This window comes from Pungitius pungitius, chromosome 4 (assembly GCF_949316345.1).
Source record: "Pungitius pungitius chromosome 4, fPunPun2.1, whole genome shotgun sequence".
Taxonomy (NCBI): domain Eukaryota; kingdom Metazoa; phylum Chordata; class Actinopteri; order Perciformes; family Gasterosteidae; genus Pungitius; species Pungitius pungitius.
This window is the reverse complement of record NC_084903.1, coordinates 22,396,737-22,418,502: the sequence shown is the minus strand read 5'-3', so window position 1 is coordinate 22,418,502 and position 21,766 is coordinate 22,396,737. Positions and strand designations below refer to the sequence as shown.

At 46.9% G+C, this 21,766-nt stretch overlaps 1 long non-coding RNA gene and 1 other non-coding gene across 6 annotated transcripts; both read left to right on the top strand.

Annotated features, from left to right (window-relative positions):
- The first annotated feature begins 125 nt into the window (after window positions 1-125).
- LOC119197548 (uncharacterized) lies at window positions 126-20,123 on the top strand. 5 transcript variants are annotated; one of them, XR_009956041.1, is made up of 7 exons: window positions 126-215; window positions 644-732; window positions 1,468-1,543; window positions 1,917-1,996; window positions 15,572-15,729; window positions 17,539-17,700; window positions 19,953-20,123. It is a non-coding gene; the product is annotated as an uncharacterized LOC119197548 (long non-coding RNA). The 5 variants fall into 5 exon arrangements; XR_009956040.1 differs by lacking the exon at window positions 19,953-20,123 and adding an exon at window positions 18,943-19,078; XR_009956042.1 differs by lacking the exons at window positions 15,572-15,729; window positions 19,953-20,123 and having other exon boundaries at window positions 17,539-17,755.
- LOC119199785 (small nucleolar RNA SNORD67) lies at window positions 266-379 on the top strand. Its single transcript, XR_005114956.2, has one exon. It is a non-coding gene; the product is annotated as a small nucleolar RNA SNORD67 (small nucleolar RNA).
- Window positions 20,124-21,766: the final 1,643 nt, after the last annotated feature.

Genomic DNA, 21,766 nt, shown 5'->3' with positions numbered 1-21,766 from the left:
GTACTAGAATACTGATGTGTGTTTTTATTTGTATTCTTATATTTTAAGTTAAGAAACACAAGTAACTTGGATATTGTGGGTTTCTTGTGTAGAGAATGGTTCCAATGGGGTTTTCTTCTTCTCATGCGGGAATTCTGGCTAATTGCCGTGAAATCCACACATCTCAGAGATGAGAGCTGATGGAGCTGCCTCACAGTCGGAACTGGAAAAGCAAGGTAAAGACGGGAGGTAGTGTCCTCCAACACATCCAGGAAGCCAGCGGGGGGCTGAGAGTGATGAGTTGCACGAATCAGTCGGGGCGTTTGATGCAGTGGCATCGATGCCCCGATCCGACCCGACCTGAGGACACACTGTGTGCACAGGGGCCATCTGACTCAACCCTCCCACTCTTAATGGATGTGTGCGTTATGAACGTAACGCAACGCGCATTTTGTTTAAGTCATTGTAGGATTATATAGCCTATATTAGCAATAGTTTTTTGCCCACTGTTGCATTTGAGAAGACTGCAATTTGTATAATTCCGTTTATTATTAGTTTGGAGGGATTTAAAAAGACAACCAAGCCCTGATTTCTGTTCAAAGATTTGTAGTTTCTAAAATCTGTTCTAATACTGCCTGTCCTTTTTTTTTCTTTTTGAGAAAAGTCCACTAACCCACGTTGGGAGGATGTCGTCCTGTGGATTTTCTCAGGCTTCTCCTTCCCCGAGGCCACCATCAGCACGCTGACCTGAAGGTCAGTGCTCTGCTACTGCTCGATGCCTAACTATAGGATCAGCATTTCACCCACAGTGTTAATGGTGCGTCTTAATGAGTCTTATCTCAATGGATCAGAATATCCACTGCAAATATTTTAGGTGATTTGCTCTCTGTATTGCTTTACAGGGGCAATTCATCAAAACGGTTGCCACTGGCAACGCTTAATGTTAAGTCCTGGTGCTGCTCAGCCAGACCATGAAAACTAGCAGGTCATCACCACATATTTAGCCTTCCCTGGTGTTTCTGACTCTTGAGTTGTCTGCACGTTCCCACTAACCTGCTGCAGTAGTTGACTCTTCATTATGGGCGGAGGAACTCCACCCACAGAGATGAGGTTTTTATTGAGGGTAAATCTTTTTACACGTTTGTTCCAGTGTTCTACCCCTATTTAAAGTCACCGCTTCACTCTTGCTGCTACGGAGGATTATTCCATTAATTTATTGACGCAGCTTTCATATTTCCCAGATGTTCATTTTCAAATAACTTTAATCCTTCTGTTTAAGAAATGTAGACCTGAGGGTACGGTATGCAAGTGTTTCCACTGCGGCGCAGCTTTAACCTTTTCGTACCGTGTTGATAACTTGATACATTTCTCTATACATCGTTGCGTAGCTCTGTTGGTGACTCTGTTAAATCTCATAGCCAACATGTGCTCATGTTAGCTTGTCCTCTTTATTTTACTTACTGTCCTTTTTATGTCATGTCCCTGCAGGCAGACTAGGAAAACCCCACCCGCTGCTGTGGCATCTCCTTGATGCCTGAGCTGCTGCAGCATTGACCCGATATGGGTGAGTACGTTCCTGGTGTGTGCGCCTGTCTACAGCATTTGATATAGATTAAGAAATAATGTGGGCATAGGAAGGTTCAGTTAGGAGGCATTTTATACCAATATCAGTCTGACCTTCTTTGGTAGTTTGGTGGCTCAATGTCGTTCTACGGCCCTTCATGGCAGGAGGACTTTATACTCTGTGAAAAGGGTACAAAGAGATGTTAGATAGTCCAACTGAAAGTAACCATTAAAGATAATGAGCATACTTAATCTTTCAATTCTTCAATAGCCGCCTTCTACTGTGCCACATCCCAGAGTCCATCTGCCACACACGGAGCTGTGAGGTATTCATCATACTGAACTGCTGAAACTTCTTTTTTTTTCTGTGACAGATGGACGTGTCATGCCCACAGCCTGATGACCAGTGTGTTCCTTGGAATAGCTCTCCTGTTGCACTGTGGGCTTATCGCTGGTGAGCAACACAGGGGAGGGCTCCGTTAATCCTGACATTTAACTATAAGACGCACAGGGTAGTAAACGTGCCCACACCCTGTGGGGGTGGTGAATGAGTGAGTGTATGATCTCACAGTAACGGCCTCCTCTGAGGCGACTAACGCCTCGTCAGCGCCCGCGGTTTCCTCCTAAAGCGATCGCCGTTGCCTTCATCAGTCAGCAGCGGCTGTTTGGTTAAAAAGTGCTAAATCCAATTTCATATCAACGTGGCGTCTTTCACCGCTGAGCCTTTTCTATGATGTGAGGATTCTAAATTAAATAACCAGTTGATTAAACTTTTTAAAATCTGGTTTCCGTCATGTGTTTATTAATGAATTCGGAGGGAGGCGCTGCTGTCCTCCACCAGGTGGCAGCAGCGTTCCTCCACTCAGTCACAAGTGTGTCAGAAAGTTTCCCTGCCTTCATTCTGTCACCGAAACAGGACCAACTCCCACAGAGAGGAGTCTGGTGAAGCTGTAAATACGACACTGCTTCATCTTGTGGGTTTTGTTGATGCTGAAATTAATTTAATAAGAGATAAAAAATCTGTCACATTTGCATTATGAAAGTTTAGAGGCTTTTCCGTTTAAAGCCCATTTCTAAGGAATTTATTTTCTGTGAACAAGATTCTTTGGTACGTTGGAGATGATGTGTGCACTGAGAAGGTTCACGCACACTAAATGTGTCTAGTTAATATTACAACTGTAATTTTTTTTACACAAAAAGCAGAACATTTCCCATGAAATCTTTGACTGGTTAGAGTTCAACAAGAACCATTCTCCCCAATAGCTGCCTGTATTTGATGTAATTACTCAAGTTTACATGTTGGAGGGAGCTGACCTCCAGTTCATTGTCAGGCCACAACCATCTAATTTCATTTCATTGTTGGAAAGCGTTGAAGTGACTAAAAACACTTTGAAATTGTTTCATTTAAACTGTACATATGGCTCTTATCGATAAGTTGTAAAATTGCTTATTTGCACTCGTTTCTGGTTCTTTTCCGTTTATCTACGGTTGAAATGCACTTATTGCCACATGCTTCTTTCTGCTGGTCGGACTCATGGGTATAGAACCCCAGTTATTTACTTTTTGCCTGAGGAGCCTGAGAGTCACACAAAGTCTTTCTCAAGCCCCACAGTCTCCAATACAATTCTAACATTTAAAAAAAAACTTGTTTTGTAAACTGTACTAATTAGTTTTTCTAATGCTATTAATACTAAAACTATTACCTCTTCTACTGCTACTACTTATATTACTACAAAAAATACATTTTGTAATTCTCAGCTTTTATTTCTGTATTTATAAAATTAAATAAAACTTCACTTTCTTGTATGTTCCATGTATTTTCAGCAATTTTTCATTTTAGCTTTTTCCAACCATCTTTTAGCAAATCAATTCTTTCAAATGAATTTCAGCTTTTCTTATTTCTGTATTTTCAGCAATGTTTAGAATTTATTTGAGCTTTTTTGTGACCGCAGGCAGCTTTTAGTTTTGCTTTTATCTGAACTCGCCCGGGAGTCGGGGAGAGAGAGAAGAAATCTAGCGACTCACAGATGTTTTCCTGAGTATCGTCGAGTACAAACGTGTCCAACACCTGAGCGGGAGGGAGATGCTGAGATAAACCCGTCTGTTTAGCCCGAGGAGGATGTTGTGCGGGTCCGGGGGGAGCGGCGCTCTGAACACACACTCGCGCAGGTCGCAAACTGCGATCAAAGGCCCAAAAGCGCCTTCCTGCTCCCCGGGAAACGACTGATGAGTCGAAAGATCCTACATTAGCTCCAAAAAAGGTTGGTTTATAAACATGTTGTGCGGCCTTTAACCATTTCGGCTCGCTCGGTCGACCCGATCTTTTCATCACGTTTGGTCCTCCTGCTGGAAGCTTTTCACGCCTTTTCAAGTTGCTGTGAAATGACGGCGCCCCCCCCCCCCCCCCCCCTCCTCGTGGTCCTGAGATCTGCTGAGTATTCTGCAGTCAATAAGGTGCATTTTAAAGCATTTATATCACCACAATACTCACTGACAAGAACAGCAGTATGTCAACAGGTACAGTACAAGCTCTTCGGTGGTCTCCTGCATCCAGGTTTTGGGCAGGAAAAGTAAAATATTTACAGGTCGAGGGATTATACGATGAAGGCCAAATCATTATAAGATACTTCATGAAGAGGATTCTAGTAAAAAATCTGCATACGAGTGAATATTTTCATTCCACACGGGATATTCAACCTTCTCTTTTATAATGCGTTGAATTTCTCTACATGAGTTTGCAGCTGATTGGAATCCCTCCCTCGGCATTGTGGGGGTGGCTTTGTGTCTTCTTCTTTCTCCACGGTTGATTTAAAACGTTTCGGAGAATATCGCAACCGAGCAGCGCGTCGAGTGTAACCCGGAGCCGAGAGCGGGTTTGGAGCTCGTGACCTGTGGTTCCAGAGCCTCCCAGCTTGGCTCCATCCTCATTTATTTTTAGTCTCTCTTCCTGAGAGGGCGCCCTTTCGTTCAGACACGCGAGTCCTGAAGGTGCATCGTGGGTACCGCGTTGGCACTGGGGCTTCTTCAGAATTGGGGAGGCGAGTGCCGTTGGCTGAAGTTGCGTTGCAGCTCCGTGGCGGCGTAGGTGTTCAAAAGAAAGCACCGCGGAGTGAATAATGTTTTGTTTACGTCGCCTCGCAAGAAATGCGACTAAATCAGGCAGGCGTGCAGTACGGTGATTGCGGGTTAAAGACATTTTCATCAGGTTTTGTGTCTTTGGGCGAATACAAATGACCAGATATCACAAAGTAGGCTTGTGGAAATATGTGTAAACACCTCTTTTCTCTGAAATAATGTCACGCATTATTGTCTGAAGCCCTGTCGATTATATATATTCTCATATTTATTTGGAGCTCATGCACGCATCACAACGTCTCTGTGTCCTGTGCACCAGTGGAGGCAGAAAGGTGATGGAGCCGGCGCCGGCTGTGATGTTATAAGTCGAGCATTTTCTACAAATGTGTCCCCCGCCAATGTGGGCGTAGCAAAGCAGATGATTATTTCATTGTCCTCTCTGCAGCGCTCACATCTCACTGTCGGCCCCCGACATGTTCAATTCTGAGCAGCCTCGTGTCACATGCAATATGCAACAGGGTGCACACGCAGGAGATGTGAACCTACCAAAATATTTATTGCATGGCACGAGAGATCTGATTATGTCCATCAAAGTAGTAAAAGATGCCAAATACAAGAGTGGAGGCCTTTTGTTATCGCCACTACATTTATTTACTGAATATTTACAAAGCAACTGCTGTATAAATGCACCCTTTAGTGGGGGGGGGGGGTTTCTGCAAATGCAGAGAACCTGTGGATAGGTTGGGGATGTTGTCTTTATGAAGCAACCCTCACAAACCCTCACTGGGGGCTCGGATATGAGAAAATGTTGCATAACGGCACTGCGTGTTCGCCTCCGCCTTTCTGCTGTCAGAACGCTGCGAAAGTACAACTAATGGCCTGTTTATTTGTAGAAAGATGAAAGGAAATTCATCTCATTTTAATAGAAGGAGGAAATCCGCACGGCACCGTTTGGACAGAATATTCAGCCGGAATGTGTTGCAATGCGACCTGGCGGCCTCGTGCAGCAGCCGGGCCGACGTTAACCTCCCCCCCCCCCCCCCCCCCGCTGTCCCCCTCGCTGCCCCTCTCGACTCGGCCTCCTCAGCCTCCTGCTCCCCCTGTGGTGCCTTCATCCAGACGCTGCACTGCGCCGTGTGAGGAGGGATGTGGAGACGGAGGAACTGTTGCGTTGGACTGATTCAACACATCCGTTGAGCACGGAAGCATCCGGATCGGATCTGTTCCTGCACCCCCGTCTGCATCCCAGAGTCCCATGTCTTTGAGCCGCAGCCATTGGGTCCACTCGAGTGGGACTTGATTCAGGGTCTCTGTCCCATCCCTGAATTGTGTTCATGACTATTGAAGGGAATGAACAGCCATCTCCTCCTCCTCCATCACCTCCTTCACTAAACTGCATCAAATCGGCAATCGAGCTCCTCAACTCCTCGACCCGACGTACCACCGCGACCTCTCGCTCTGCGCTCTCCTGCTGTCCTTCGTCCCGTCTTCCTTGGAGGTGCTATCCGGGAAGCCCAAAAAAACATCAATGTAATATTGTTAAGCCATTGACAAAACTAACTACCTGCAGCAAAGATGCTGCTGCTCTGACTTTGAGCTCCACTGGGAAGTCATCGGCTCATCGGCCTAAAGCACAGATTCAGATGACTGGACACTCCAATCTACTCTCACATCTTCCAGTCTAATTAAACCTGAACCGCAGCCACGAACACGTGTCTGTCTGCTGCAGCAGACGACCGTCGGGCCAGATGAACGCCACAAAGTGACAGATTCAACGATAAATATCCCATCTTCGCCCCTTCAGAATGGAATAAGAAGAAAAACCTCTCAATCCAGCTGTGACCTCTGTGTGCTTTACGGATGAAAAAGGCCTTTCCTCGACAGCAGGGAGAAAAGCTCCAGGTGCTTTTAAATGAAGTAAATTCACTCCAAGGACTTGTTTAGACTTGTGTCCTGCACTCGCCTCTCGATCCTCACGGGCTGCAAACATGGCGCCGTTTAAGTGGCATTTTCTTGGATTTGAAATATCAAGGAAGTCTGTGTCGGCCATCACTGGAAGTGGACAATGAGGAGGTGGGGGGTGGGGGGGGGTCCATGATGTGGAAATACTCTACCGAAGCAGCGCTCCTCGTCGTCCTTGAATAAGTGATTCTCTTTATTCCTTTTTGGAGAAGCAGACGGGGGGGCGATCAGGACGCAGTGTGTTTGAAATCCCGCGGTGACCAGTCTCTCCTTTAAATCCCCCCCCCCACACACACACACACCTTCAGATGAATCATCACTTGATGGCGAGTCACCCACCCTGCTAATATCACACCTTCACGGGGCCATTGTGAGAGAACAAAAGGGGAGGGGGGGGGGGGGGATTTTCAGGACCAAAGTCAAATCTAGATGAGGTGTTTCACTTTGACACAATGCAGTGTGTTCATTTTTATAACGCTGTGGGGTCTTATTTCAAGCCAGCGGCGGCCGCCGCGCAGGACCGAAGGATGAAAGACTGAGTAAGTGGCGTGTTTGAAAGCGGCCATTGTGAGACTCCTGGGGGGGGGGGGGGGGGGGGGCGGGACGGCTCTTCGGTCGCCGCGTTGTCATTTCTGCTGACCTTGTATAACTTTTGTAAGAACGGCCTCTGAGTCCCCCCCCCACCCGGCGTGAGACCAGTCGGCAAATCGGACAAAGACAAACCAGACGTGCTGCTGCAGGTCGGTCATCCCGACTTGACCTTTGACAGCTGGGAACAGTCACTCGGCCTCGTTGCTTTTCAGGCTTCTACAGTGTTTTCCAGGTAATAAAAGAACCGGATTTCGTCTTATGGAAAATGAATGAGAAACATTCTCTCCGGTGACGCTCCCTCAAACAGCCGACTCGCAAACTTCACTTTTTTTCCCTCGATCCGGCTTCACGGGGGGGTTGCTTTTCACAACCTGCGGAGGCACGGGGAGGGGACAGTGCTGATTGAGGTCACATTTGGGCACTTTCTTCACTTCGTCTGCTCGGACCGTATCAAAAGGAGACGATGTTTCACATCTGTGCAGTTTGAGGAAACTTTCTCCTCTCTGTGATGAACTTCAAATCCCTTCATAGATTAAAGAAGGTATTCAGTTTGTCCCCCGCCGCTGTGATCGCAACCAAAGCTTTTTACTTTTAACAAATACATCCACAAGAAGCAGCAGTGGGAACACTTAACTGGTCCGTGTGTGTGTGTGTGTGTCCGTGTGTGTGTGTGTGTGTGTGTGTGTGTGTGTGTGTGTGTGTGTGTGTGTGTGTGTGTGTGTGTGTGTGTGTGTGTGTGTGTGTGTGTGTGTGTGTGTGTGTGTGTGTGTGTGTGTGTGTGTGTGTGTGTGTGTGGGGTCCGACATCAGTGCCTTTCATTTTACTTCAGTTCACGGGACAAACTTATATACAGTCTTACTTCAATAATATTTGTGTCCAATGGCAAACTGCATGCTTGGTTAATGAAATATTATATATCATGTATGTATTAAACTTACAGTACATCGTCTACCACAAAGCATCTTTTGGAGCCTTTCTTTGCACAAAGGCAACAACTATTCAACTTTTTTTCTCTTTAAATTGCCTTCTTGTAGACAATTTGAACTTTTTTTTCTCCAGATACTACTTTCATGTATATTTAAACACTGTGAAAGTGGGTCAGCTGGTGGCAGCGGGGGGGCCCCTCGTCCTGCAAAGATGCCACCCTCAAACTGTGACACGACTGCAGGAGGGGAAAGTCTGACGCTCACCAATCTCACGTCCTCACACTTGCTGAGTCACCGGTGGTGAGTGGGGGGGGTTGTGAAGAAACAAAGGGGCCTCACTAGGGGCCCCCAGAAGATGGCCTGGTGGACGGCGGATAGGCCTGTCACGGAGATGACCTCCTATCATCTCCTGGCTGCTGTGATAACTGTGGCAGCGAGCTTTCCTCTGTTGAGCTATCTGCACGGCTAAGCTCCTCTTTCATCTGGATCTCAGACAGAGGGGGGGGGGGGTGGGGGGCGCGTGTCACCTTCATCTATAAAGACAGTCTGGTTTTAGCTGCTCCCCCCGTCACCCGTCACCAAGTTCAGCGAGTCCTGAGGTTTCATTTTTCCTCCTTCCCGAGGAGTGAGGAAAGTAAACTAAGTCCATCTTTATGGCCGATGGGGATTCGACCAAAAGTTATTTTATCCATCGTGGCTATAAAAAAAAAAAATCGCTGACTTATTTTCAGAGAAACGGTGCATTTTAAACTTATTCAAATGACCTTTTTTTCCCATTACAACCTTAATATAAACAGGCAGACTTTTTTTTCTTTCTTTCTATGAATTAAGAAAGAAGACCAAATAATCTTAGGACCGGAGGAACCTGCAGCCTTGGCCCTTAATTAAAATCTCCATTTTACTTGCCCCACTGAGGCCCCTGGAAGCTTAATTAATTTAGCAAAGAAATACAGTGAAGCACCAGGAGTTTTTTTTTTTTTTTGTATCTCCTTCGCCTCCGAGAAAACAAGGGCTCTGCAGCACAGTTGTGGCCCAAAGTGTCTCATCTGTTTGGTCCTCCATGTCCACCAACGACAGAGCGTCCTCAACTGTTCTCCCGTGCTCCCCTTCATCTGGACCGACCGACCCCCCCCCCCCGTGGGTGAGTGATGGAAAAATGCAGTTTGGTAAGAACATTGTCTTACCAAATAAATTATAAAATACTTTTATTTAACAGTAAATGGGTATAAAGTAATCACAAGAGGGATTTTATTGTGTTTCCTGGCATAGATTACATACATTTACAACATGGAGCGTAACCGTATAATCAGCATCTTTACATACATGTGTCATTGACAGGTGAATCCCTAAATTAGCTGCACTTGTGACGTTACAGGTTGAACCAAGCTAACGGCACACGTGCAGCTAAATCCTGCTCTGTATAACATTCATTTATTTATTTTAAAAAAACTTAAACATTGTCTCGTCAGCTTGGACTCATCAGGAAATCCTTCCAATCATTTAACTGTAGAACAACGCTGACATACCTGCAAATAGGGAGAAATAATCACGAGTGATTTTATGGTGTTTCTTCAGTAAACGTATTTACTGGAATGAGGAAAAACATGAAAAATTCCCAGAAAGTGCAGACGAAGACCAAAGCAATCGATCCCAGTGTAGCTGATCAGGCTACTCAGCAGATAAAGGATTACGGACTACTGATTAGTTCCTTTTGAACAAAAATAGGTGAAATACCTTTTGGATCATTTCCGCTTGAGACGCAGACCTGTTTGACTTTGGATGTGAAATAAAACCCTCCAATACGCCGCGCTCTGTTCATGACACGGTCGTGTCGGTCTTCCCCTCAGGGTGTTATCTCAGGTTGCTTCCGTCTCTTTGCTGGTAGTTTCCTCTCATGGAAAATGCATATTTGTATGAAGAAGGACACAAGAATTGTTGAGGCTTTTATTGGAAATTTGTCATTCAGCATTAATTCCAAAAAAAGGTCCTGCAGGTACACAGAATGTGGAGCAAAGAGAAAGCGGGTTATGTAGCTGTGGTTTTTAGCAAATCAAGGCAGAGAGAAGCATACCTGTCATTTGAAAACTCGGGGTACAGATACAGACTTTTTAACTGCATTTTATTTTTATATTATCACCTAAACGTGAACTTTGAAGACTTGAAAGCATGTACCTCCTTCAGCTCAAACACGATGAAATATAGCGGTTCTTTCAGTCTCGCTATTGTCAGTGGCTCTTGTTTGAAGTGCTTTTGAATAAATGACTCTTCCAGAGAGATGACAGCGCTGAACCAAATGGAGAGTTGGTCTCGATTGACCTTCCAGTCCTGGTAGGGGGGGCACAAGCTGCGGGGAAGAGGTTGAAAATCGAAAACACAAGAAGCATAAATTAGCTCTGGAGGCCGCGTGGTCTCGGCCTCCTCGCCACCATGAGGCCGCAGAGCAGGGCGTCGCCGCGGTGACCTTCGGCGGCCGAGCAGGTGACGTGGCAGCGCGTCATCGGGGAGGCACTCGTGTAGACGAGTCTGAGGCACCGTAGATCACTGGGTCCCTGCGACCAAGTCTTGGAACTGGATTAAAAGGAGTGATTTATCTAATCTGGAGTGAGGGGCGATGATGTGTGAAACCAAGAGAGATGATTAACCCCCCCCCCCCCCCCCCCCCCCCCCCCCGTCACATCTCGCTCCTCGTCACGATTTAGGACCCAAGCCGAAGGTGACGCGTCGTCCTCTGAGCTCGGCCCTGTTCACCTGTTTTCTTTTGTTCCTCTTTCTTCTTCACTGCTCATTCGTGAAGTTCAGAGTGCTGTGACAATTCACGTTCATTTACAGTAACCTCTCACAAAACCGACATCGTTAAAGGAGGAATACATGTCAGCTGAAAAAACGTAGATAGAAAAGACTGCATTCTAATATCCATATTACCACTATTTAGTATGTGATAAAAAGTGCCAATACATGGTCAAATGTTTTAAATGCACTGTGCCAAAAAAAAAAACTACAGCCCGTCACGTTGTTCAGTTTGCATTCTTTCTGGAGTAGTTTGACCCACGTTTCTTCACACTGTTATGGGGAAGTAGTATGCCCCCCTTAAAGGCATAATGTGTGCAACAGTACAGGATGTGAAGGGAGCTTTCAGTGTGTCCTGGAAGGAGAGAAGAAGTCCGCTTTGTGGGACACAGTTTCCCTGTGAAGGGTCAGTGAAACCAAACACGTATCATTTGGCTTTGCTGTTATGGTTTTTGTCTTTGCTTTATATTTTCATAAATCTCGCCAAAAACACAAACCTCCTCATTGAACGATCCTTAAGGTCGCTGTGCGTTAGTCGCCGTCCTCAAACACACAAACGAGGCTTTGCAGAGTATCCGCCTCACCCGGTTACCACTTCTCCCTCTGAGCCAGCGTTTGAATGTAAGAACGGTGTAAGTTTGTCTTGACGTGTGTGTGTGTGTGTGTGTGTGTGTCTGCATAATGAGGGCAGGCTGCTGATGGCAGCAGTGATGAAAGCAGGGTGTCTTGTGTATAAATAATACAGCCCAGTGAGATTTTCATTTTCTCCCTGATTGAATTGGAATTGGAAAAGCGTCCTGTGGACAGTGATGACGAGCAGTGACATCACGCCGACAGGTGGGGAGCACAAGTGAGAAGATCCATCAAACGGATCCATCCAGCCTCGAAACGGCATATCACAGGAAATACAAGTGGGAGGCGTCCTGATAACGCTTCCTCTACCCCGATTGGTCGATTTGTTTCACGCAGAAGGTCTGTCTCGGCCTTGACCTCTAGTGTTTATGTGAAAGCTCTTTTCTCTCTTCCTCTTTTCTTAAGTTGTAAAGTGCTTTTAAGTCCACGTTCCTTTTCCATCCTACCACCCTTGAAATAAGGTATTTTTTGAAGGCTTCTTAGTGGATACCATTTTTATTTATATAACAAAGCCAGTTTGGAAATGTTTCAGTCGCGATGTAATCCAAGCACAGAAATGTTCTACATCAAGAGCTCCTCTGCAAAGTAAGACTTTGGCATATTTATCACAACATGCTGATCTGACCATCAAATGAACGCGAATATCTTCGGCACTCTGCCTCCGATGCAGCCCCCGTGGATGGGATTATAAAACACAAAGTGGAAATTGCCGAGGATCCGCTGCGCTTCTGCTGCGTGGGAAACGCGAGGAACTCCGAGTACCAACAAAAACCCCCTCAGGAGCGACGGAGGGAGGTGGATCCCCTTCCATTTCAGTCTCCCTCAGCTCGGGGCTCTCCGGGTGCACAAAAGAAACCGTACGGTTGCTCTTGTTTACAGAACAAACTGGGCCCGGGGGGAAGAGTCAGAGGAGAGAAACCAGCAGGAACAACAGGACACTCTTACTCACTCGTGCTTTCTTCGTGGAACATCTCGACTTTTGAAGTAATGTTGTTTGAGCAGCACCAGGTTCTTTATAAGTTCTGCTCTCCACAGGCATGCAAATGGGCCTCCACGAGCACCTCGTTGCACCTCTCACTTTCCCGCTGTTTATGATCATCTTGAACCTTTTTTTTATTTTATTTTTAGGAAAGTTGTGTCCTCAAAGAGTGGGTCAGTGATTGAGGGGGGGGGGAAACGAGGTGCAAGAGGTCCCGGGATCATTAATGCGTACTTGTGTCCTGGATTAGAAGGAATTGATCTGAGATGAAGATGTGGGCTTTGGCTGTCTCTGTTACTCCTCGCTGCTACGAGGGCTTCGGACGTTTCACCTTTTCAATTTTCCCGACCGAACCGTCGCCCGAACGGTCCGTCCTCCTCCCGCTTTCTGTCTCACGGCTTCTCGTCGTTCCCTCCTCCTCTCGGCCTGCCGCACACGCACGATGTGCGTTCTCAGCGAGGGTCGGCGCTGAAGGGACGGGTCTCACAGAGCAATGCATCCTGGGAGTTGCACTCTATGTACAGGCGTTTAGATGTATGAGCTCAGAGCTCCTTTCCGTGGAGGGTAAACATTGAGGAAACGCTGTCAGACATTGACTTTGCACAAAAGCTGTGTGATCTTACAGGCTGAAATGTCATCGTCATGTCGCCCCCTCCAGGCGGATTCAGCAGTGACTGATGCTCTTTCACCCGGTTGCTTGTTTTTTTCCGCTTCATTTTCCCCTTTTTACTTTGTCATTTGCGGATGTTAAAAAAAACCAGAACAGTTGAGAATTTGTTCTCGACGTGCAGAGATTGCAAAGCAAGTTTGTGAATTTGAGTCCTTCCAGAATGAAGTCAATGCAATTCTCTTTTTCTTTTCTGCTCGTCCTGTCGTACGTCGATAATTCTTCACGTTGTGGTTTTCACGGCGTTGTGTAGACGGTCGTGGTGCTCAGGTGTGATGTGGTGGGTGGATGCGGTGCAGAGTGTAACAGACATCCAACAGTCTCAGGTGCTCATTCGACAATTGGGGCCTTCGCTTTGTGACAGCTTTCTCTAAATCGGTCACCACGCCGCTGTCTATTTTTTAGCCCTTCCTGAAGCAGGTTAACGTGGAGCGAACATGGCGGCGTGCAGCAGCTACATTCACACTTGGGCCCTTTATATTTACCGCTGACTTGTGCTCAGCGGGGGGGGGGGGGGCAATTGTACTTGTGTTCTAAATGTTCATTTAGTTGTGTTTAGTTCAGTTTAAAATCGACCATAATGCATATTATGCTTTAAGGCGGGGCGACTTTCTTTGTGATTGACAGGTTGCTCCTGAAGCAAAAGTGACAACGGCCTAAAACCAAATTCCAGCCTTAATTCTTTGTGACGGAAATGTGTTGCAAACGTGCTCCTTTGCAAAAGCTCTTTAAAACCTTTCCTGCACGTTTCTGTCTTTGGCCGAGGCTCCTGCTGAGTGGGAGACGATGAAATCAAAGGCCAGTAAACGCACACTGACCCTCTCTCCTCACTCCTGTCCCGCATCCGACCTTTGAAGGTTTCCCCGCTGACTGAACCATCACGACCCCCCCCCCCCTCCCACCAGCTCACACGCGCCATGCAACACAGCCAGTGAACATTGAGAAAAGGGGTTGAGATGCCAGCGATACCATCGCAGACAGGATGCCGAACAGCGCCACGCATTCAGAGGAGTTACAGTGTCGACCCACATGTCTCATTAGGAACAAAGGAGAGGAACAAAATAACACAAAGACACAAAGGTGCCCCCCCCCCCCCCACTGCAAAAAAAAGGATTGTTGAATAATGTCCTTGAAATGGAGCAGGCGGCTCTGTCAGGTTGCAGCACAATGTACTTTCTCTACCTACCTGTTGCAATTTATACTTTTAACCCCCTCCCCCCCCCCCCCGCCATAATCGAGGGGCTTCGTTAATTCCAAAATCTCCCCCCGCTTATTCCATATAATTGAAATTAAATCAGGGGAACGGACGGCGCTCGTCCTCTGCCGTCGGATCCCAGACGCCAGACGCGAGCCCCCATCAGTCCGGGTTAAATGACTCTCAGAATCAATCTGCAGCACTCCGGCGTCTCTCTGTAGCCGCGTCGATATCGCTTCATTATTCTGGCAAACAACAACGACGACAACAACAACGACGACAACAACAGCCGCTCCGAACGGAACGGACCCGCCGTGGTGATTCCCCCACGCCGGTACCAACCCCGGCCAGACGGCGGTGTCCAGGACGGCTTTTTCTCTGTTCTCGCCCCAGATAAAACGTGAAATCGCAGTTCGACTACGGGAGCGAAAGACAAGAGGGGGGGTTGGAGACAAAAGCCACGGTGGGAGTTTTCACCGGTGTGACTCTGCAAAACCCGCTCGCCGGATAATTAAACCACTCAGAGAAGCACTGCCAAGTGTTTCCGGAGACGCCGTGCAGATCAAAAGGAGTCACAGGATCGGGGGGGGGGGGGAAGAAGCCTCTTCTCTTAAGTGAACAAGTTGGTGGGAGGCGTCCGTGCTGAGGGGGAAGTGATCAATGCTGCACCAGAGGGCCGTGTGTGTGTGTGTGTGAGGGCGGGGGGTCACACTTGGCACATGTGTAGTTCCCTTTCTACGGCCCATTGTCCTCCATCAGGCACAACGGGATGTTATCAGCTGCAGCCAGGCTCCGCCACCTACAATGCTTCATTACCTGTGTGTGTGTGTGTGTGTGTGTGTGTGTGTGTGCGTGCTCGTCCTGCAAACAATGCTTCATTACATGTCCCTCCCAGGGCTCCCTTAACATTTCTTCCTGTCTCATTACCCAGTGAGTGTCCTGTTATCTAGTCCAGTCATATTTACCGTGCAGACCTTTTGCCTTCATGGAAGCACACACACACACCTGCAAACAGAGTTTCCGTGTTTGTTAGCTGTGTAATCCTGATATCAGGGCGTGTAATGAATAATCACTTAGTGTTTAATCATTAGAGCTCACACATACTATGTTGGTAGTAAGAATTAAATATGCTCATGATCTCTAATCATCTTTAATTGCATCTTGAGCAACCAGAACATTGCAAAAGTTGTAGCTTGTTTCCTTTTTTTTTTGAGCCTCTCCTCGTTGCCATGGCGACGCATGGGGAGGAACGCGGCTCTCTTCGGGAAATGAAGAGCGTCCGAGGCCTCGCGCTGTCGCGCTCTGCTTTGTTCGGTCGGTGCGAGCGGAGGAAGGCGCCGGCGGGTCTGAGGGCTTCATGAGGATCTGTCAGGTGATCACACAGAGTCTATTGATCATCCACGTCTGGCCCAGTTCCCCCCCCCCCAGATTGAAGATTTCACCAAGGAAAAAGAATGGCAAAAAACACAGAGGGGCACCGGGAATCTATAATTAGATGTTACGCAATCTTGTTTGACATTTCACAGAGCTGTGTCACACTCGTGTAAAACCATGTTTACATAATAACAGATATTTCAACTCAGCAACTAGGAATTTAGATTTATGCTCTATGGTCCGTGTTACTGGTGGATGACGTCTGTGTTAGTGGTGGGAGACGTCTGCGTTACTGGTGGGAGACATCTGCGTTACTGGTGGGAGACGTCTGTGTTGCTGGTGGAAGATGTCTATGTTAGTGGTGGGAGACGTCTCTATTACTGGTGGAAGATGTCTGTGTTGCTGGTGGAAGATGTCTATGTTAGTGGTGGGAGACGTCTCTATTACTGGTGGGAGACGTCTCTATTACTGGTGGGAGATGTCAGACGTGTTGTTTTCAAACCTCTTTGCCGGTGAAGTGGGAAACAAACACGGATGCCGGTGGGATCTTTCTGTTAGAACCTTATTTCCTCTCATAAGCAGCCTCTGAGGGGATTACGGAGCCTGGAGCTGTTGAACAGCTGATTGCGAATGCATGTTTTTTTAATAAATGCCATCTGCCCGCTCGACTGATTATCAGCAGTCTCTACGCAGTGATAAACAAGCACATTAGAGACCAGCACATCTGCTGACACCTCCCGATACACAAGGTCCTTTCAAGAATTCATCTAGGGCTGGTATTTCTTTTCTAAATGGGCGTGCCACTTGTGTATGGTTCTGCCTCTGGGCTGTATCCCCTCTCCAATTTAAATCCGTGCGCCTAATTGATAAATGGTATCGCTTAATAACTTGTGACAGACAATTAATGGCTCCGGTCAGGGCGGGCATGTGAAGGTCATGGCGGAGGCTGGCGGTTGATGGTTTAATTGGTTTTATTCTGGGCCGTGAAGGCGCGGCACCCGAAAGCCACCCAGATGGCCAATTCAAGAATTACCCAAAACACTGTCCCACTGCCCATGGATCGACTCTTTTAAAGATTAAAGTATTTGTGTTTGTATGTGGTCGCTGCAGTCAAAGATTTGTCAATATCAATTCATTTCCTGCATGACCCAGAATGCCTTGAACTAATATTTATGTAATTGATTTTTCACATTAAGATCTTCATGTTTAGAGACTGAAGGCAGACCAGAGGACCAAGGAGGGTTTGGCACAGATGTTGTACTTCTCACTTGGTGGTTTTGATTTCATTTGAACAGCTGACGGAGAACAAAGGCCTTCAACTTTGTAAAGGTTTGGCTGCATCTGCAAAATCAGGGAAATAAAAAAAAAAGAGAGACCACAGTCCCCCTTCTAAAGATGGGCTTTAATCTCATGCATCTTTTTGACTCTTTTGATTTTTGTCTCATAAATATAACATTTCGTTTATTTTGAATTGCTACATGAGACCTTGTTAAACTTTTTAAGTACCACACAGTTCGATGGCACAGTGACAATCTGGCAGGCATTTTGTGGATTTATGTATTTATTTATTCATGGAGGTCCACAGCAAACATGCTCCTACAGCCCCCCCCCGTTAATGCATACGCTGCATTCCAGTTCTGTAGGTGCCTTTATTAGATCTCCCACAGCTCCATCTCAGCCTGCTTCACCTTATTCCTCCTTCTGGAAGCTTTATGAAAAAATTCATACTCTGGGATGGTGTGTGTGTGTGTGTGTGTGTGTGTGTGTCCAGCCTTATTTAAAAGAAATCATTTATTTTCACATCTAGGTGCATCGAAAAGGTCCAAATTGGCAGAATATTCCCACGCTGGAAGAGGCTTCTCCTGCTGAACACTCGACACCTCGAGGCTACGCCAACTACCGCTCTGCCCCGAGTAGAGAACAACAACAACAACGCTGCTTCGGCGTGGAACCACACAACGGCACCATGGTGATTGTTGACTCATTTCACTCTGGGTGGTGTAGGATCCCCAAAAAATAGTACCGCAAGTTGAATGAAATCAATCTGCAGGTCAAGCAGATGTGTTGAATTCTCTCACACACACACACACACACACAGCGTGACACGGGGTTAAACAAACACTTCGCCGCCCCCCCCCCCCCCCCCCCGCCTCGTCACTGGCTCAGTGCCGCTCTTTAATTATACCGCCTTGACTCGGCCGGGACGTCGATAAAGCATTTAAGCAGCTTAAGCCTTGTTGTATTAACGTGTAGTTTTATGTATTCACTCGCAGCCTGAGGTGGAGCACTCGCGTTTGTTGCATCTCAATAGACGGGGGGGTGGGGGGGGGGGGTTCCATCAAACGTCGATAGACAGACGAGAGATTGATCGATTTGGCTGCTGGTGGCCGGGGGGGTTTACCTCAAAAGTTAGACATCTCTAAAAGCTAAACATGTCCCATGTTGAAGTGTCCCTGAGAAAGACACCCGACCCCTAAATGCTCCCTGGGTAAAATGTAGGACCCCGGGGCCCATCTGTACTAGCCGCCCCCCCCCCCCCCCCCTCAATCCACCATCCAAGATGAAGATGGACATCTGATGCAGTAGTTGGTGTCTGAGTCTTCGTCTTTAATTCTAACCAGAAAAACCTGAATGTGGATACGTTGCAACGTGAAGGTTTTATAAACTATAAAGAGTAAATCCCGGGAATCCCGGCGTGCACACGCGTGTGCTTCGCATAGTGTGTGTGTGTGTGTGCGTGTGTGTGCATTGTTCACCGATTGCTGCGCTGCAGGAAATGACACAAACAGAACGCCTCACGTTGTGAAGCTCTCGCTTCTTTGTTTCCCCCGACATCATCAGCCTGTTTGTTAGCGGCGCGCCGTTTAAAGCATCACAGGAGCGCGCTAATGCTCACTGCAGTGTGCGGCCTTTCACGCCCCCCCCCCCCCCCCCCCAAACAGAAGCACTGATGGAAGTGGAAAACATGATAGACTTTTCCACGGCTATCTATCGAACGACTGCAAAGCATTTAGTGGGGAGTGTATTTCTATAATTACTCTGGAGCTGTGACCCACATAGCGCCAACCTGTGAACCCGGCTGCCAGTCATCATCATCATCTTCATCATCATCATCACACTTTGAAGGCAAACGGCAAATAAAGTAAACAACTAAAATATTTATTAACCGAATAACTTTTTTTTTTTTTTCTTCATTTTTTTTTTTTTACAGTAAATCACGACACAGTCTTCAAGTCAAATGACACTTAACCCTTTGAGTACAATTAGGTCGGCCCTCTCTGATCGGGAGAAGAAACAGTGAACAGACCTGGAGGATTCATTAAAAACATGAAGAAGCACATCGCGATCGAGAAGATCCCAAACTGCTTCTGGGGAAACAAAGTCAGACAATTAAGGAGCAACACAAGGACTTGTTGTTTTTTTTTTCGTTGTCGTAGCAACTGAATCAAGAACCACATTGTCATCAGATTTTCTTTTTCTTCTTTTTTTTTCTTTTCTTTTTACATGTGTACAGTTCATAGTTCTACTTTTGTCTGTTTTCTCGTGAAGGTCTTTTCAGTTCAGTTCAAAAAGACGTGTGTTGGGAAAATAAAGAAAAAAGAGAGAGAAGGTGTTTGAGGTGAAAGTCCGTCCGGCTCCTCGCTGCTTCAATCCGATCCCAAAACCAAACCCCTGCTTTTAGTGAGGGACACTGGTCTGAGAACTGTTCTTACACAAAAAAAAGTCCTAAAACAGTGAAGAGACGCACAGCTATGACCAATACTAAAAGGGTTAAGGCAAGAATAGAAAAATAAAGAAATAGAAATGCTGCTTCTCTGTCATCGTGGACTTGCAGATGCTACGAAGCTGTGCTAAGTGACAATTATTCACAAAGTCGTCCCCGTCACAACCCGTCACTTTACACACTATTTACAGCAAAACACAAAAGGAACTCAGTCCACTCAAATGAACACAATGATTATTGAAAAAAAAAAAAAAAAACGGTATATCATCGGCATGTAAAAACATTTACACACAGACTTGCAAATAGTGTCGAACGGTATCATTGTAATTCATATCAAACCAGACGTTAGCGACCTTAAAACATTGTTTTCAGTGATCCTTTGTACAAATGTCGGCTTTCGATTGCTGTATTAAACTCTGATGGGTGCAGATACCGCTCACACGCCTTCTTCTTCTTCTTCCTCTTCTGGGTGTGCACGTACTGCTTCGCTGTTACAGGACGACGCTCGAATGAGACACGAGAACTAACGAGGATCGACCTTCACGAAAAGGCCCAATGACATGGTCCAAACGGCGCTGTGTGTGTGCACCAAAGTCCTCAAAGCTGCTCCTACACTGGATGGGCGAAGGTCAGCGTTCACTTTTATCTCCCGGGCCCAAAAGAAAAGAGGAAGCCGTTTGGATCATCCTCCTGGGGACAGTGGAGCTACCCAAGGCGTTCTCACGTGACAGGACGGGGGTCACGTGGTACCAGCGTGGATTCCATGGCAACATTGCGGCGAAAAAGGAGCTTTGATGAGAACAAATGAGCGTTTAGTCCCCCCCCCCCCCCGAGGAAGAGGACCTTCGGACGTTGGTTCCAGCTTTGAAAACAGTTCCTTCCTCTAAAATGATTTAAACATCAAGAAATGTGTGACAAAAGCTTCCTTAAAAAAAAAAACAATTTCAACCAAAGGCTTCCCCTGGTGTGCATTGAAGCTATAATTTCCCGGTTGAACTTCATTGCATTTCCTTTGTATCGTGCTCATCTCACTTTTAGAAGGTGAAATGAGAAAGTGAAGACAGACAGTGATGGACGGACAGGGTGATAACGATGAGTAGAGCCAGAGGGGGATGGAGAGAGGTGAGGAGGAGACGCCTTGTTGAGACATGGCGACCTCCTGGCATGTTCACGTCCTTCATGACGCGGCTTTAATTACGCCCCCCCCCCCCCCCCCTCTCCTTCATCTGCCACTGTCTGAGGCGGCAAAGAGGAGTCGGACCCACCTTGTCCTGGCCCTGCAGGTACCGCGTGCTTTTTCAGAGGGTGGATTTTTTGCTAATTTTCAAATGTCACCGTCTGGCCTCGCGGAGCCCAAAACCAACGGTGCGTTCAGGCGCCGCTTGTCGAAAAGGCTAAAAGCTCCAGAAACAGCTGTAGAAGTGAGAGAAACCTAATTATGAAAAGCAACTCATTTCAGAGTGTGGCCTGGAGCCTGGTGGAAGCATCATGACAACCTGTACTTTTTAAAGTCTATAATCGCTGTGCTGCTTATTACTGTCGAGGCTCAGGGCTGCAGGGAAATCGCTTGTTCTGTTGCCCAAAATTTTGAATTTCATGGTTACGTTTGGGGGGGGGGGGTCGTTTGTAGATTGAACAGGCCTCGTGACGTATCAGACGCATGTGTGTCGCATCGCTGTATCCAGCTCCTTAGGGGAGGGGGGGGGAGGTGCCAGCCGCTTGATGTGGATGCAGGAACGCTGATTAGGATTAAGGTTTAATAAAAATGCTCTTCTTCTTCTTCCCCCTGTCTGTATTGGCCAGGTTATATAGAACATTTGCCTACTTCTCACTTGATGTATTACCTCAAGTAAAACAAAAATCAATGTATGGGCTTTAATTGGATTTTGTAAGTCTTTTTCAGTTCAACATGACGTCTATTAAGTAAAGTCTCGCTCATTTCTACAGCAAAAAGGACCTTAAAGAAGAAGCGCTTTGGAACGTTGTAACAACATGATGCAGTCTAGGAGTTGTCTGTGTTTCTGTCCTTTTCACAGTGTGTCTTCATATCCAAGTCAACCTTCTGCCGTGCTCAGCTCCGCCCTCTTGTGTCACTTCTGGTTGCAAAGACTAGAGATGGCGAAAAATACGGAACCCTTTAAAGCGTCAGTGGACAAACGGATGGGTGAGGTCACGTCGACTACGCCTTCCCCCTTCGTACGACGCTCCCACGAGAGACGTCGTGGTCACAACCGAACGTGGTGAAACACCAGGGCGCCTTCAGCCACTTTACCATCAGCTAGGGACCCGTTTCAGCTGCGTGTTGGGGACG